The 17,493-nt window shown below is 42.2% G+C and overlaps 1 long non-coding RNA gene across 1 annotated transcript in view; it reads left to right on the top strand.

Annotated features, from left to right (window-relative positions):
• LOC120456882 overlaps positions 1-17,493 on the top strand; it is a 56,034-nt gene that overhangs the window by 23,323 nt on the left and 15,218 nt on the right. The window lies entirely within an intron of this gene.

Here is a 17,493-nt window from a genome sequence, read left to right as displayed (position 1 = left end):
GCCAACTTCAAAGAAAACTTGAACATCCGATGCACACGACTACACAACCGTCCCCGTTAACATGCCCATCTTTATAAGCAAAGATTCCAGCCGACCAGCACCCATCATCACCATCAACACCATCATCGTCTTGGGCAAATTATTAATGTTGAATTGAAAGCCCCCTCCTCGGCCCTTCCTCCCCTAACCGCACTCGGGTAAATTAGTTAAGTGCCACTTTTACACTACACAGCAGGCAGTTTTCCCGAGTGTAGGTCTGCAATTTGGACCCTAAGTGGATATGGCAGAGGTGTTAGTTGAGGTTAAACACCCGACATCGGCATCCATATCCATATCCATATCGAGCGTCTCCGTCGTCGTCGTCGCTGTGACAATGAAACAGAAACAGATGTGACCGTGACAAGCGGACCATGTACAGGAATCTCGTTAACGAGTTCTGGGACTGTGGAGGCAAGTTTTCTACGTGCCGGGTCTCGGCTCTTGACGAGATTGGGCGCCGAATTAAGGTGTCGCCAGTAGCCGATTGCCGGTTGTCCGTTGCCCGTTGCCTGTTGGCCAAAAAACTTGAGCTCCATCAATTGAATTAAAACTGGCCAACTGCTCCTCATCTTGTTTGTCTTGGATGGGTTTACTTATAGATGGAGCAGACTGGAAAGGGGGCGGTTGTGATTGGGTTGGATTGGATTGGGGGTCTTATGTTTGGGTTTGGGTTTGCTGTCCTTCGGTGTTTGTACTTGGGTCTTTGTCATTTGATCTGAGACGATGGTGCTGCTGTGCTGTGCTGTGCTGCTGCTGGTGGTGGTGAGATTGGTGCGAATTTTTAGGTCATTATTAAATTGCCACCCGGCGGGCAAACAAAGTGGCGTCTAATGAAATGTCAGTTTGGCGAGCGGATCAAGCTTAAGTCACTTCTGCTTTAAAGTCGACTTTGGGCCTCTTATTTATGCATACAATTATTGCATTTAAGAGCTTCTAGTGTTGGAATTAGAATAATTCATCAAGATGAAATCTTATACCCTTTCTCATTTGATTTAGTTTCATTTAGAAACAACATATGTACATGTACTCCATGATTGAGATATGCTCTTGAATCTCTTGAATCTGTTGAATCTAGGAGCGGGGTCTTTGAGTATTGCGGTCTTACTCGTTATTTATTCGAGTGTGAAGAACTGAAGAACTGAAATCCAGAAGACCTGAAAACCTGAAAACAAGAAGAACCGACTTCATCGCAAGGAGCTTGTGGCATTCGCTTGCGTGGCTGAGTGCGTATCACTCGGCTGTCGAAAAGTGTGTGTGAGTATGCATAAGCACACCATCAAACTCATGCATATTTAAAACGCTAAGCAAACAACCTTCAAATCGAAAATCTTTTCGACCAAGGTTTCGAGCATTTCATTTGCAGTCAGCAGTCAGTAGACAGCAAACAGCGATTTGCGAAGGATATGTGCGAAATATTTCTGCCTGCTCACCGAGTAAATGGTGACAATCTATGAATCAAATGTCCCTGCTAATTTATTTGATTTGCTCTGTGGATACGAACTACTTCAACTTGCCCGTTTTTAGTAGAAGTGCTTTCAGCTTATCTATGCTGCCAGCTACTTTGTGTGACAATTAGCCGTTCCCAGTGGACGGCAAGATTTACGTATGGCTAAATAATTCATTTGGTGGGCTCGGCTCGGTCTCCCTGCCCCCGGGAATCACTCATCAATAACACATGTTTGCATTTTTTTTTTTTTTTTTATGAACCAACCAACGTCTTTTGGGCATGGCATGTGTGCCCTATATCTTAATCCCCAGGAAGTACATATATATGTATAAGCTAGCAAATAAAAACAAAGAAGACACAATGTGTGATTCCCCTCGTTGCTTTTCACTCGATTGGCGAGGGTCAATCCCGAATATTGTTATTGTAGCTAATCTTCAGTTTTTTTAGGTGAATGTGTCTTTTTTGGAAGCTCTAGAATTGAGTGCCCTTCCATTTCATTTTATCTGGATTCTATTCGTTTCTGTCCTTTGTTTTTCATGCTGTTCCAACAACGACTAATACAGAATTATTTCATTTCTCTGTGCGCTGAGCTCAAAATGCATTAATTTTCATTGTTTTTTCGGCCAGTGACGAGGAGGTGGACGAGGGAGGTGGATTTGGTGGAGGTAAATCCGTTGCCCAATGGCAACCTCTTGTAGAGGAGATTAAGATGACGAACTGCAGGTCACGCGAGTGGAGCAACTTTGTCGTTGGCAGAAGAACGAAATGAATGGACATCAAAGAAAAAGGAATTTTTCATGTTCTGACTCCAAGTTAAAGTTTCCCTGACCCTTAACTGCTTTTGGCATCTGAATCATCATCATCATCATCATCACCATCACCAGCACCATCACCATCACCATCACCATCATCGTCATGGTCATCGTCATCGTCATCCTCTCCAGAGTTCATCTACATCTCCATCCTCATCTGCACCGCGTGTTTCCGCTCATTTTTGTTCTTCGCCAGGCCAAAATGCGTCATCATCACGGTGACAACGAAGATTTTGTTGGCGTTGAACGCTGTCAACGGGTTATTAGAAACATGCAAACATACCATAAAAAATTACGAGTGCACCCGCTTAAGCATTTTATTATTAAGCTCTCACTAAGCTGTCTCCGCTTTTTTACCATTAACTCAGTTTCTAACTTATTAACTCTTTGACATCCCACCACCGTCTCCGCTCTGCAGGATAACTGATGAAGCTGATTTTTTGACTTACAATTTTTTTTTTTTTTACCACGCCCCGTGAATATCATGCATAATCCATTGTTTCTATTATTTCTTAGTACTTGGGACAAGATGCTAATTGGTAATCTTATACAATACACCCATGCTCTCAATTGCCGACAGCCATTCGAGATTGGTTAATGGCAAATAAAGGTTAGAGGTGGTGTGATGGCGGTGTTGAAGTTCCATCTTTTATTGTAATAAAAGTTGACAAATAATAAAATTAGGTTCAGGGGGGAACAACCAAGGAGCATCAGCAGGAGACAGAATTTTATTTAGCCCGCTTTTATGGTATGCCAAACTGCGACAACTTGACTTTATGTACCAAACGAAACCAAACCGTATACCATAGTCATGGTGGCTGACGCGTAGGGCTTCCTGTTTTGGCCATGGTCGGCAAAATGGCGAATGTAAATGGCTTTGAAAGCCTATAAATTATAGAAATTCCGGGGGACCATTTGTATGTCTACTATTGATGGCGACGCAGTGCTTGCTCCATGGGGCAGAATCCAAAGTTTCCGCGAAGATGTCGGATGTCGGATGCCGATGACAATGATGATGAGCCATTCAGACATCCAGTCAGTCAGTCAGTCAGCCAGCCAAGCAGCCAGTCAGCCAGTCAGCTTACTTTCCCCACATTTCCCGCTCGCTGCCATTCTTAAATTGTTTTCGCCATTCGCTATGAAAATCAAGTAGAGGAACAAACAAACAATATCCGAACGAAGACAAGGACGAATCAACTTGAAATGACATTTGCAAAAATGTTAATGACAAGATTAATCAATATGGGTTCCCAGCTCCTCAGTCTTTTATTCACAATCCATCCACACTCACACACTCACACACCCGCACTCACACTCACACCCACATCCACACCCCCTTTTGTTTTTCTGCTGACAAACCGAGAATCGGGTGCTCATACAAAAAAGGCTTGGGGTAAATAAAAATAGATGAAAAAAAGGCTGGCGACACGAGAGGAATGTGAAACACGCATGCATGAAAAATATTCCTGCCAGCGAATAGAGGTCGTTTTTTTATGTTTTTTGTTTTCTGTTTTTTTTTTTTTTTTTGTTACTGAAATCAAAAAAGAAAGTTGTTGTGAAAAATCACACCCAGATATCTATCCGCAAAATTGAGCAATATTCTGATAGTGAGAGGTGGAAACCCGATAGACCTAATTGATTCAGTGGAACATTGATTCAGGACATGAAAGTTGAAAGTTGCGCAGGATAAAAAGTTAAAGATTTCAATCGGAACGCAAACTGAAGAGCCCGCTTCCTGCCTTTCGCCAAACCGCAATGGAATGGAATGCCTGCGGTTCAGTCTACTTACGTACTTTTGTGCTCCCATAAAATAAACAAATTAACATATTTAACACATTTCATATGTGTTTAATGCGTGAAAATATACGCTTGGAGTACATTTCATTAAAATTAGGAGCACTTGGCTCAACAGACCGTGCTCAGCGCTTTAATGGCAACTTTCTGTTCTACGTACATACGTCTTGATAGCGCTGCTTATCCAAAGTCTGCTGTGAAAAAGTGACTTTTGGGAAAGTGTGGGCGAACCAAATAACTTACTCGAAAAGTATACGTATCCGGGAGTTCATCTATTCGATTTTCTTTGGGCCTGAACAGATTAGCGACTTAAAGTGGATGTATGAAAAAGGTTACAGGTTGCACACATCTAGTTCGATCGCATTTCTATTAGGGAGCCTATTGAATTGCCATTGCCTCCTTTCATAATATATATCACCCATATGTATGTATGTACATATGTACTGTACTGCATACCTATGTGGTTTTGGGGTAAGGTTGTGTGGCATGGGCGTTCTTAATGGCAATGCTCACCTGTAAAAATCCAATAAAAATGCTGGCAACAATAACATATTACAGCATGCCCTTCCATAACAATGAATCCTCCTCCTCCTCCTGCTCCTCCTCCTGCTCCTGCCACAGGTCGCAGGGGGCTTGCGCAGGGGCGGAGGGAGGGATGGCTTGTGTCCTTCAGGACATGTAAAAATGTCAATGAAGGTCGCCCAACTTCGCCGCAGCGATGAAGCAGAAGGTGTGGAAAAGTTACGCACTCTGGGCCGAAGCTTCAGAGGATGGGGAGCTGGGAGAGCTAGAGCAGCTAAAGGAAGCTAGAGGAAGCTAGAGGAAGCTAGTGGAGCTAGAGGAGCTAGCTAGCTCACCTGTCGGCCTGAGCCGCCCGCCCTTGATTGCCTCTTGGAGTGACAACATGGTCCTGGCGGAGGAGGTGTTTGTGGTTCTGGCCGTGGTTGGCTTATTTATTACTTTCGCCCACTAATTGACAGCAATTTACCGGCTTAAGAAGCGCTGGCAGGAGCAGAACCTCCAGCACGGCGCAATAGGTCAAATAAAATGGACGTAATGGACACCGAAGTCATTGCGTGCATGTCTGCTCACCCGGGATTCCTCTGCGGGCGCCAGCGACTTACTTTCATAATTGACAGCTAATTTCGGTTATAAATATATATATAACGGACGAACTAAACACACACACACACACACACACACAACAAACAAAAACATAAAGAAACAAGAAATGTTGACCAAAGCCAATAGACCGTGACCGATGGTTTGTTTATGTATCTAGGGTACAAACAAACAAAATTCCAAGTGCCATAATCAACGTTTTTGCCGCTTTTCCCTTAACCTTTTAAACTCTTAAAGATTATGAGTTATTTATGGGTTCCATATCCGTATTGTGGGAAAAAATGAACGAGGCTAATACTAATGTGTCTGGTGATTAAATCTACAGAGTATTACTAGTGCTTCATAGATGGTGTTTCCTAAACAAAGCATAATATTTCGGATTACACTTTTCAGCTGGCTTTTCGTCAAAAGTTTAAATCACATGGCAGGCAGGAATTAAGCAGCATTCCAGCCAAAATGTTAAACATATATGAATGTTTGCCCACTAAGAACTCGGTGCTAAGCTGAACTGATCAACATTAAGTGGCAAATAGTTTCCATAGCCGTTTTCGGATTAGAACTTAATGGGCATGTGGTGGTGTGCAATTATGTGTGCATGGGTAGTCCGAGTTGTCCTGGGTCCACCAGCTAACCAACTATCCCATCCTTGAACTGTTTGTTCCACAGTGAATCCACGCTCTCGCCAGCTTCTGCCCATACTAATGATTACGTAAAAGTATTTTTACGAGCATAACAACATCGTGTAACATGAAAGCGTCTGGCACCGCATACAAAATGGAATTCAAGGAGCCTTTGGATAGCAGGATATGGATATGGATATGAATAGGGTGTGGGTACGGCAGAGATACACTTGTAGAAAGTCACAAATTGACATTGAATATAAATCGAAATTAGATGTGAATTACATTTGGGCATCCGGATCGATTATTGTTCGAGGGAGGCAACTAATCCCATAAATAATATTTTAGGGACGCTCCCCTAAATCACCGAATGTGATTAGCTGATTAATTCAAAGTTTGTTTAATTAGCAGCATTAGAAAGCTTCTTAGAATACTAAGTACATATGTGTACATACGTTTGTTGGCTTTTCAATGTGTACATAGGGCTCTGCAAATTATCTGTGTGGTCATTGTCGATTCGGTCAGCAAGTCCAAGGATAAGATACAAGGATGTGCCACGAACCGAAAACATTTTTCCACTTCCTTTGGCACAATATTTTCCCTTTGTTCAGCTGGGCCGTGTCTCCCATTTATTTTCAAAGGGTATTTGGAATTCCTAAAGAAGTATGCAACAAGAAGTACAGGTACATAAACATAAATGCCACGCCCTGCTCTGAAAATCGCCAAAAACTCAACTCAACTCGACTCAAGTCATATTTCTGAGGGATTATTGACTGTAATATTTCTTACTTTCTTCTTTTTTCTTTTGTATTTTTTTTCGCTCTTTTGGCGTCACACTTAAAGGCGCACCCGAGACCGCATTCAAGTTTAATATCGAATTGGTTAATTTATATTATCAATTTATCAATTTATGGTTTTGAAATTTCCTTTTTATGGCCTCAGACAAAACAGCACTTTTGCCCCGTTTGAGGTCGAATGCGATAAAAGTGGGTGGTGTTGATGGGTTGGAGCTGAATGGAGCTGGGGGGAAAGAAATTTACTTTGCAGGGCTGGAAAATTATTGTCAGTCGGTCCTTGGCACGCTAACGTTTTGGATGTTAATGTATTCCAGCGCTGCTGGTGCCCACACATAAATGCACACAAACATCTGCACTCAAAAAATGAATTCTACTCTTTTTTGGAATGCTGCCATTCGAAATGTAAGCAAACTGAGAAAAACGGGTCGGAAAACATGGATAACTGGTCATAATGTGAATGTTCTGCATAACAAATTAATACATAGACCACTAAAATATTTGAATATTGCTTAAATGAAATTAATGTAAATCTTAAGTAATAAGTAAGTTCCAAAAAATGTATACGTGTAAACATTTTTCTTCAACCCCGTTCTCGAATTAATAATTCATCAATTGAACCCTTTTTCGTTATACGCTTTTCATCGCACTTATAGGCATTAATTAGACAGCTCATCTCTTAAGTAAATCGTCCTGATGTGCTGAGATTTAAGGAAAAGGTTCCGTTTTTATTGGAAAACGCCTTCGGCTATAGAACTTTGTATTGCGCTTTTGTGAAAACGCAAATGGCAATTCGCAGACAAAGTTCAAAGCCAACAATTTGAGGTTGGATCAAAAATCTTGAATTAATCTGCTAATGATGTCAAATAAATGTCAAAGAATGCGTAAGTGGAATATGTGTGTGTTTCTTTTGCAATTAAGATAAGGCATTTGCGTCTTGTCGCAAAACGGAAATAACTTCCGTTTTCCGTAAGTCGAAGTGCGCCCACTTTTGCGTTTTGTTAAGTAAACAGCCGCTCGCAAAACCGGAGTTTGCCACCGTATCTCATGTCCCAGCACCACCACCACTTGGAAAAAAAAAAAAGGGTGGGCTCACGTCACTTTTCTCTCAGTGTGTGCCTGCGAATTTTGTCTGCGAGCTTCGCTTCAAACAAAGTACACGCCTCCTGTGGGGGCAGCATGCGTGTCATGTTCGGTGCGATGACGATGGCAGTGGCAATGGCGATGGCGATGGCGATGGGGTTTGGGGGGTTTTAGAGGATTCTTTAGGTGGTACATGGATGGGTGGTGGGTGGTTGGGTGGTTGGGTGGTTGGGTGGTTGGGTGGTTAGGAGGTGCCCGCCCAAGCGTTGAAGTGCAATGAGTCGGCGGAGGGGGATTTCCAGAAATCACAAATAATGAGACACAACATAGACAGCCGGGTGGTCGAGGGAAGAAAAAGGGGTCCGGGCACAGTAGACGGAGCTCTATGAAAAAAGCAACAAAAATGTGTATAGTGTCTTTTAAAAATATTACAAATAATGTTATTTATGTAGTTTTCACACTTACTGCAAATACTTTAACGAAGGGCCATTCTCGAGCTGCTTTATGGCGAGTCGAGTGGGCTTCGCATGAAGCGAATGATTGCTTTCAAAGAAGATTTCATTGGGTTGAATAATATTCGTAATTTTTTGTTGCCACTGTTGGTTGGTTGGTTAAAAAAAGGAAGGTCTCCTCGTCAGCTTGGATGCTGCATAGCCACATCCACATCCACATCCACAGGCACATCCATATGCACATCCACATCCATATCCACATCCACAGCCACATCCATAGCCACATCCATATGCACACCCATCATCCTCGACGCCATTCGAGAGCTGCATCCGTCCGCCACATGTGCACCACCGAGACCTTGGATGATGGAAGAAGAGCCGTGGATTGGGGTCATGCAATTAAAAAATGTTCTCTAAATGAAATCACAATTTTAAACATTGGATATCAGACGGATTCTTTAGAATTGCCGCACGACTGGCAAGAGGAGCAATGGCAAGCCTTTAAAGTTGATGGCATGAAGACATAAATATTGTTTGTGGCAATCTGGTTTTTATGGTCTTGAATCAAGATTTTTGAGCTGCAACATTATTTATGTATTTTTATGAGCGTCGTATTATTTCGATGAGTGCTATTATGTTGCACACAGCTGTGTGTGTGTGTGTGTGTGTGTTCATCGTTCATCTGTATTCAATGTCAGAGGAAAACAAATAATTGTATGCCATTTTTAATATTCATGTATGCCGTGCAATTTCTATAATTTTAGGTACGTGCTCATCAGACTCAAGTGTGTGTGTGTGTGTGTGTGTGTGTGTGTGTGTGTGTGTTTGGTCCTTATAAAACAGCCTGGCATCAAGGCGTTAAATCATGCCTTTCAACACACCCACCACCCACTCGTTTGGCGTCTCACAAGGACAGTTCTTAAAATCTGATGTATAAGTATAAAACCTTTTGTGCAACGCATATGTATTTAGTGAACAAACTCATTAAATTACGAGCACTCTGTCGCAGGATATCCAAAAGGACAATTAGCTAAAATAATAACAAATAGATAGCACGAGTTTCCGGTGAAAGCCAAACACACACACACACACACACACACACATGGCTTCGAAGAAGAAAAACCCGAGATGGTTGACAACTTCTAAGTTATATCCGACACTCACAATAAATGCGCTCGAAGCGACATAAATTGCTTCCCACGCTCGTCGTCCTTGCCACATCGCCATGGATAATTGAACCATGAATAAGCCAAAATATGCACCTTGTCGTGGAGGACATGGGACATGGGACATAGGACATAGGACATAGTACCCAGGACATGGGACATAGAACCTGGGACATGATACACTCGAACTCGAGTGCTGCGTACACACACATGTACACACATGTCGGGAACTAGAATTAAGAATCGAGACGAGTGCGCCATTAGCCGGCGCTGTCGAGCAGCCACTCTCCCCAGCGGCCCATTTGACAGCCAATTTTGTCTACTTTTTTTCTTCTTTTATTTTTTTTTCTTTTATTTTTTCCTCCCTTCTTGCGTTTTTCCTCTAGAAAGTAGAACTGCGATCTGAAATCCTGACAATTCGGGATGCGGCAGCGTTCGTGTTTTGTCAATATTGCCGATTGGATTTCCACCATACCGAACAGCAGTACTGCGTCGCCACACCTGCAACTTAAAGTTTGTTAAAAAAAAAAAAAAAAACACAAAAAAGGAAAACAAAAAAGTTGGTTAGCGCGTAAATCTTTGTTGCCGCACATGGATGCCAGTAGACAGCACACATTATCCAGCCGTGGTCTAATCAGGAAAACCACTTACAAGTCTGTTTTCCAATTTGCCCGCTCCATGAAGATACTACACGGCTTCGTCCCAGTGCTCTTGTAAAAAAAAAAAACTTAAAATATTGTTGGAACAAATTTTCATTTATGAAAATTCGAAAAAAAAACGATGTACCGCACGCAAAACAAAAAAGTGGATGGCTGTTGATAAAGCATTGTCTCATGTGCATAAAAGTGACGGCGAAAAGCAGAAGTCATATGACCGGCATTAAAGCATAACACACCCACCCACCACAAGCTAACCAAACCAGCCAGTAAACCAGCCGGGTCACCAAGTCGCCAAGTTGCCAACCAAGTCACCAAGTCACCAAGTTACCACCGGCGAAACAAACTGTGTGTGTGTGTGGAAAAATGGAAAAGTGGAAAAATGACAAACAGCTGCGACAACTGCGAGTGCGAGTTGCGAGTTGAGAGCTGCGATGTCTTCGCCATATCTTTCTAAAAAGCTAATTTTTGTTGTGTTCCACCGTAAATTCTGGGCGTGGCACAGCCCCTCACTCTCGGTAAAGAGGAACAACAACAACAACAACAACAAGCACATGGGGAGCGCTGTTTCCAGGGAGAAACAAAAGCAGAAACAGAAACAGAAGCGCTGTCATGATAAAATATAAAGCCCGCTAATTATGAGAGTCACGCGTTATAATTAATCAGGAAATGTAGAGCCACTCGAACAAATATAGCTCGGCACAAAGAATAGGTCTCAAAAAGTCAAATGTAGGGGCTTAAAAACTCCGATGCTTGTATTATTTACTTTAATTATAAAAAAAAGGCCTCAGCTCTTTGCCATTTGCTAATAACCAATTTAATTACAATTCCCTTTTAACAAATTTAATAGCAATCGATTTTCGAATTTAAAACCCTCTTAACAAGCAGCAGTTCATTAGTACTTAAAATGAGCTCTCAAGCCAATTAAAGTTCAAATATATATTGACTAATAATATTGGAATTACAAACAACAGATTGATAATCTTTGAGAACAAATTGTATACTTTCTCGAAATGAACTCATGCAAATTTGCATGAACGCTTTAAATAAATAATTGTTTTCGATACATCTACTTCTTGTTACACCTTTGGGAAACTGTGTTTTCGCATCGGGCTTTTTCCGCCTGCAGTTTTTCCACACTTTTCTGACAATTTTCACGCGGAAAGTCATTTCGCGTTGATGTCAGCAAAAGTGAATTCTGCTGAAAAACTGCGACTCTGAATGTCGACGGTGGAATCGGTGGAATCGGTTCCATTCGGTCAGCAACGATGAAAACTGGCGGGTGAAAGGGGAAAAATAGATTCCGAATCTCGATTAACGTTATGCGCTTGAATTTGAGTTGTTCACAAGGGCGAGCAGAAGTCGTTGAAGTCGAGGAAAGTGCGAATGTTTTCGCAGAAAAGTTTCTTGGTTTTGTTCACCGTACTATTAAGACGGATAGACAGTGAATAGTTAAGATTGTTTTCATGTATTCGCTTTCAAATGATTTGAAAATCGCTTTAGAGGATATGCAATGTGTCGATAGTGTGCCATATTGAATGCCGTTCGCATCCATTGCCACGCCTTTAAATTTGCATCAGAAACGAATGGATTGTGTTGCTGCATTGCGGAAAAAGTAAACTTAATACCTTGTACGCTGGCTTCACAGTGAAAATGCAACAAAATCGCATTGCAATTTGTTATAAAAAAAATGTCATTCAATATTTATACGCACATTTCAAAGGGGGTTTGCCTTACAAAAACGAGAAAACCAAACACAATCTGACACTTTCTTGCACTCACAAAATAAGATTAATTTTGGGCAAGATTTTCTTAATTCAATTCAATTCAATTCAATGCTGTGACATTTTATACTCCACATACCTGGGATAGGCAATTGATAGGCGATAAGAATTAGACAGATTTCGTAGGCTGTCGATGAAATGCGGTTTTATTTACAGCCCTAAGCGGATAATTGGTTGGCTGACTGCGGCAGTTACATTTAGTAATTTAGTGTAAGAAATTAGCAAATTTAAATGAAAGCGTGTGAAATAAACATTTGTGGACGAGGCACTTTGCATGACGGACGGCGATTCCATCATCGTTAAAGGAAGTGGTGGGTGGTTGGTTAGTTGGGAACGTGATGGTGGTACACCAATGTCATTTTAGCATTCATGACAACCGACAACCGACAACCAACAACCAACAACCGACAACCAGGGGCAATAACAAACAGCGGACGCAAAAATTGACACCAATTTGCGGACATAATTGTTTTTTTTTTTTTGTTACTTTCTGGGAGATTGCGGCGCTGACCCGTCTGCATTTACGATTAAAATGAAAGTGTGCGAATAAATAACGTATTAAGAGGACAGCAGCAGGCAGCAGGAGGCAGCAGCAGGAGGATGAAGTCCCACTTGGAGAAACGCTCTTTGCATGATAATGAAGTCCAGGGATGGCGGCACTGAAGTTAACGCATTGTATGTGGCGCAGTTTCGTATTTTTCCATCCAACCAACCATCCATCCAACCAACCAACCAACCATCCACATCCCAGCTCTTGAGCCACATATCGCATGTTTTCGCACACGATGACAAATTTCCATAATTTGGGTTTGACTACGTCAACAGTCGTGTCGGCCATTTGCTGAGCCAGGCCAAGTATAATGCCGTCGTCTCCAGTAAAGAGCAGGGTATATATATTGCCGGTTATGCTTGTGTACATACATATACTCGTATGTACATACATACATATGTATGTATATACTTACGAGCATACAGAACCACATATCCACAGAACTTTTCCGATTCAGCAACACCGCTGTCAAGGCTAACGCCGCCGTGTGTCACGTGACTTATTCAAATTAGCAATTTTATGTTTGCGCTTTTTTCCATTCCTTTTGGCCCGCAAGCGTTTTACTGCCACTTTTTATATGGCGGCCAGAAACAGAGAAGCAGAGCGGGATATTTGCGGTCCAGAGGCATTTTAACGTGTTTTCCCCTATATCAGCGGGGGCCACCTTCTAATGTGGCACTTCGGTTTTGGAAAACAAAAAACCAACCCGTACACAATCAGCGCTTTTATTTGCTCTCTGTGTCGTTGGTACTTAAATACCCATACCCTATACCCAACAATGTAGCAACTTTTCTAAACTCTCATGCATTCATTTATTGCATTTCCATAGTTGGTTTGTACATCTGGCAGCTTGATTAGTAACTTAAATAGCTGCATAACTATCTCCACTTGTATTTCGATTTGGAAAGCGCTCTCATCTGATTTATTATTTTGCCATCGAGTATTGGATTACCTGTGCTGATTCAGTGGAACTCGTTTTGTGTTACACTGCCCCAAATTAAGCGCTGACTCGAATGTGAATCGCTGAATCAGTAAATCGTATGTAAATATACGCAAAAACTGCTGAATCTCTCAAGTGCACTTACTTAAACCGATAAGACGAGGTTCATACACCCAGAGCTCATTAACCAACCCGACCCAATGAATTGCCATACCGAATGAATCCATCTCCATCGGGCTAACAGGATAACAGGCCATCAGGCCATCGACCAAGTGACCGCTTGTCACACCGGGGCCAAGTATTTGGACGCACCTGTTTCTTAATGTGACACAAAATATTACAAACATCATACATCACGGCTGTCACTGTTTCCGTCCGGCTTTCAGACACTGGACATTGGATACTGGACACTGGACAGTGGACTATGGACACTGAACACTGAACACTGCACAGTGGACACTGGACACTGAACACTGCACAGTGGACACTGGACAGTGGACGATGAAGGTGCGCCCCCAGCAGATTTCAGTCACAGGCCAAAGTGCCGTGACGACGACAAGTGTCATATGCTGGATTTGGGCCTGAGGTGGGGGCGTAACCGACAGGTGGTGGTGGTGGTGATGGTGATAGTGATGGTGATGGTGGTGGGGCTTACACATACACTGCCAATGTTTGCCTAAATAATTTTCAAATCGTGCAGATCAAATCGGAAGCCGTTGTGCACTTAATCGAAATCCCCAGCAAATGAATAAGCCACTTTGTCGGCCAGCATCCTTTTAGGCTCTTGCATATATGAATCGAAATAATTTTGTGTACGGATATCACCAACCGAATCCCAACCAATCCTGCCCCCTTTTCCCTTCCCGTGGAAGGACCGTAACTAACCACTCCCGAGCGGGTAAGCTGTGACAAAAGCCATCCGATTAAAAGGGTCCAACGGCAGTCGGGTCTACGGAGCAGGAAAAGGGCACAGGATGCCGGGAGATGAGGAGACGAGGAGAGGAGGAAAACAGGCGACCAGGAGACCAGAATACATGGCCACAATCCATGGACACGCTCCTGGGACCGAAGCGACTATCTGCTGGACCCTTTATTGGCTATCCTGCGGAGTGGGCGGAAAAAGCTGAGATTTACGAGGCTTGCTATTAGCATTTCTGGCCTCGTTTAAAACGCTTTTAATGTTCTTCAAAATATGCTCTCCATGATGATTAACACACTTGCATTCTTTTGGCCCAATTTTGCCAGGCGATTTTGGCCAGGCCAGTTCAGTTCAGCGTCCAGTGTCCAGTGTCCAGTGTGCAGTTATGGCCTTGCACTTTGGCAAATTTGGAAAAATGATTTTAAAATCCATTAGGCGAACAACGGACGCTTTGTTGCCAGCCATCGAACATCGAACTCCATTGAGTTATGTTGCTGGTGTAAGGGATCAAAGGAATTTCATTAGACATGACTTTGGGGCCAAGGGTGGTGCTTTGGGATGATTCGTCTTCTTTTGCCCCTTTTCACGAATTTTATTAAACATTTCAGCCGAGCAAATAATTTCATGCCTCAACAACCGACGACCATTAATAGTAAACAAAAAGAGCGACCACCAAGCCACATTTGTTATATTTGGCTCGTCTTGTGGCTTTTTTGTGGATTTTCCCATAGTTTCGAGCACCTTGTATGCGCAAATTTCCTGCCTTGTCACCTGAGTGTGAATGGGAATATGAATATATTGTTTGCAGAAAGGCGCCTATTTTTGGGTGTTTTTCCCAATAGTCAGGCTGACATTATTGGCCACAAAATGATTGTGCGTATTTTCATTTGAACAATACTTTAGTGCTTAACTAAAATAAACTTGATACATTGGCTTCCTTTGGCCGTAACAGTAATGTGTAGACGGTGAATTGAACTTGAACTTATATCGTTTTGAATCGGTGATAACTGTGATAACTGCTGCAAGTTCAAAATTTCATTAAATCTGATGAGGGTTATCAATCAAAGAAACCAACAAAAAAAAAAATACGCCATACGCCTGTGCGCGTTATTGTTTAAAGAGTCTTTAGGGAGTTTATGAAAGCGCTAATAAAATAAGTTTGAAAACTTTGAAAACAATGAGGGACAGAACGAATGGCCTTTTCCTGATCCAAGGTCCTGCCATATTTTAAATTAGCCATTAAGGCAAGATTTAGTGGAATACCTTAAATAACTTTGATGCGGACAGAGGAGAGTGTGTCGTCTGTCCTCTTCTAAAACATTGGCCCACTGGGCCAGATTTCCGATTTGGCTCTTTGCATTAGCCAAGTGCAAGCAGGCCACGGGACAAAAAACTGACAATATGAACAGAGGACCAAGGACCAAAGACCAAGGACCAATGACCACGGGTAGAAAAGCATGAAATGCGGGAAAATTGTGCTTTCAAATGGCAGCGCGCAGCTAGAAAATTGCGAGTGGACAAAGTGTGTGGACTCCATTATTTGGATATCTGCGGGAATGCGATGTTATGAAACTCGGTCTCTTCGGTGGCCCTTTTATTATTCCATCATATTTTACAAAATTTTATATTGTTTAAACTTTTGATTAAGGGTTTTGGCTAAAAGTTATATTTTCTTCTTCTTCTTTTCCCTGCTTCTTCTTCTCGCCCTGCTCTTTTCATTCCTTCAGCATTTATTTATTATGCAAATTTCGAGGGGGGGGAGGGGCAGTAAAAAACCAGCGAGACTAGAAAGAGAGGGCGTGAGAAAGCGCGACAGAGATGGGCAATGACCAAAAAGAATGGAGCAAACAGACGAAAAAGCAAAACACAGACGGCAAAGCTCACAAACAAACAGATAAACGGCAAACATGTCATAAAAGGACTTCTTCATACGCAATGCCTCGCTCTCTCGAAAGAGAGAAAAAGTGGGCAAGGATACGCCGTGGGTGGTCCTTTCGGTAGTTAAATGCTATATGGGCCACATGGGTGGGTTCAGTGGGGCCAGTGGGTTCGAGGCGAGGACCATGTTGATTTTTGGGTTATTATAATTTTCATAATAACCGGAAAAGCGCACACCCGCCCTCCCCTTTCACAAGTCAAAGCATTTTGGGACTTTTAATTACAACCTTTTACATTGTGCGTGTGTGTGTGCTTTTAAATATGTATGTTTTTTTATATTTTAAATAGAAATGAAATATTGTTCTTGTCTCATTGGGATCGGATTGTTCAGCTGCTGTGCGGCAATGTGATATATTACAAATTAGAAAATGCTTATGGCTTGCACTTTTGGTTCGTTATGACGCCACCAAGCCAGCCATTCAGCCAGCAAAATGGACGCAAAAGCTTGATAGAAGCCACTGAGAATGAGAATCTGCTGCTTGGTCACGTTTAGCTTTGTTCTGTGGCAGGATCTGGGTCAGTGTTAGCAACTACAATGAATATGAATGCATTGCTCAAGGTAATCGCATCTACTAAAGGTATTACAACGCCCCTTCACAAAGGCAAAAAAGCTGTGGGCGGCAAAAAGCGGAGTGGAAAAATGATGAATAGCGAATAGAAGGTAGCTGCCGAATATGAAATACCTGTCAGGATTAGTAAGCAAACTAACGAAATTGCTTTGAAAAACAACAAGAAATCCAGCAACATTTCTTATGGAATTTTCTGTTTTCGAGTGTTGTTGGACTACTGGGCGTTAGCCAGAAAATGCGATCTATGTTTTCATTTGGCCAAGTTCGGACTAATGCTGAAACGTTTTGTTGATTCTGGCTTATAAATTAACATCGAATCAAAATTTCATTAAGATTTATGTACCAAGGTATCTGAGTATTAAATTGCAAAGAATACAAAATTGTGTTGCCTGCACAGAAGTGCAAGTGTAAGGTCATATAGACCTTGTAGACCTTATATAGTGAACGCAGCGAATGCGGCTTGTCATAAAAATCTAAACCACACTTCCTAAATAGACAGCAAAAGGCAGGAAGGTAAACGGAGCTCTGAATATATCGAAATTACTTTACGGGATCAGAGCTCCACTCGCCCGCCTTCTTTATTTAGCAAAACCACAGCGATTACGGGCGCCATCCTATAACCGAACCGAATTAAACTGCAAGTCAGGCCCGATGCAGACTATTACATGCCATTACTTGCCCTCTCCGTAGCAAACCTAACCGAATTGAACTGAACTGAAATGAACTAAACTGAGCTGAACAGAGCAGAGCAGAGCAGATCCAACCCGCGCCGGCCTCATTCGCATTTAAAGGAGGCAATTGCATGAAC

The sequence above is a fragment of the Drosophila santomea genome, chromosome X (genome assembly GCF_016746245.2).
Source record: "Drosophila santomea strain STO CAGO 1482 chromosome X, Prin_Dsan_1.1, whole genome shotgun sequence".
Taxonomy (NCBI): Eukaryota; Metazoa; Arthropoda; class Insecta; order Diptera; family Drosophilidae; genus Drosophila; species Drosophila santomea.
The sequence above is the reverse complement of the archived record's forward strand: the minus strand, read 5'-3'. Positions and strand labels throughout refer to the sequence as shown.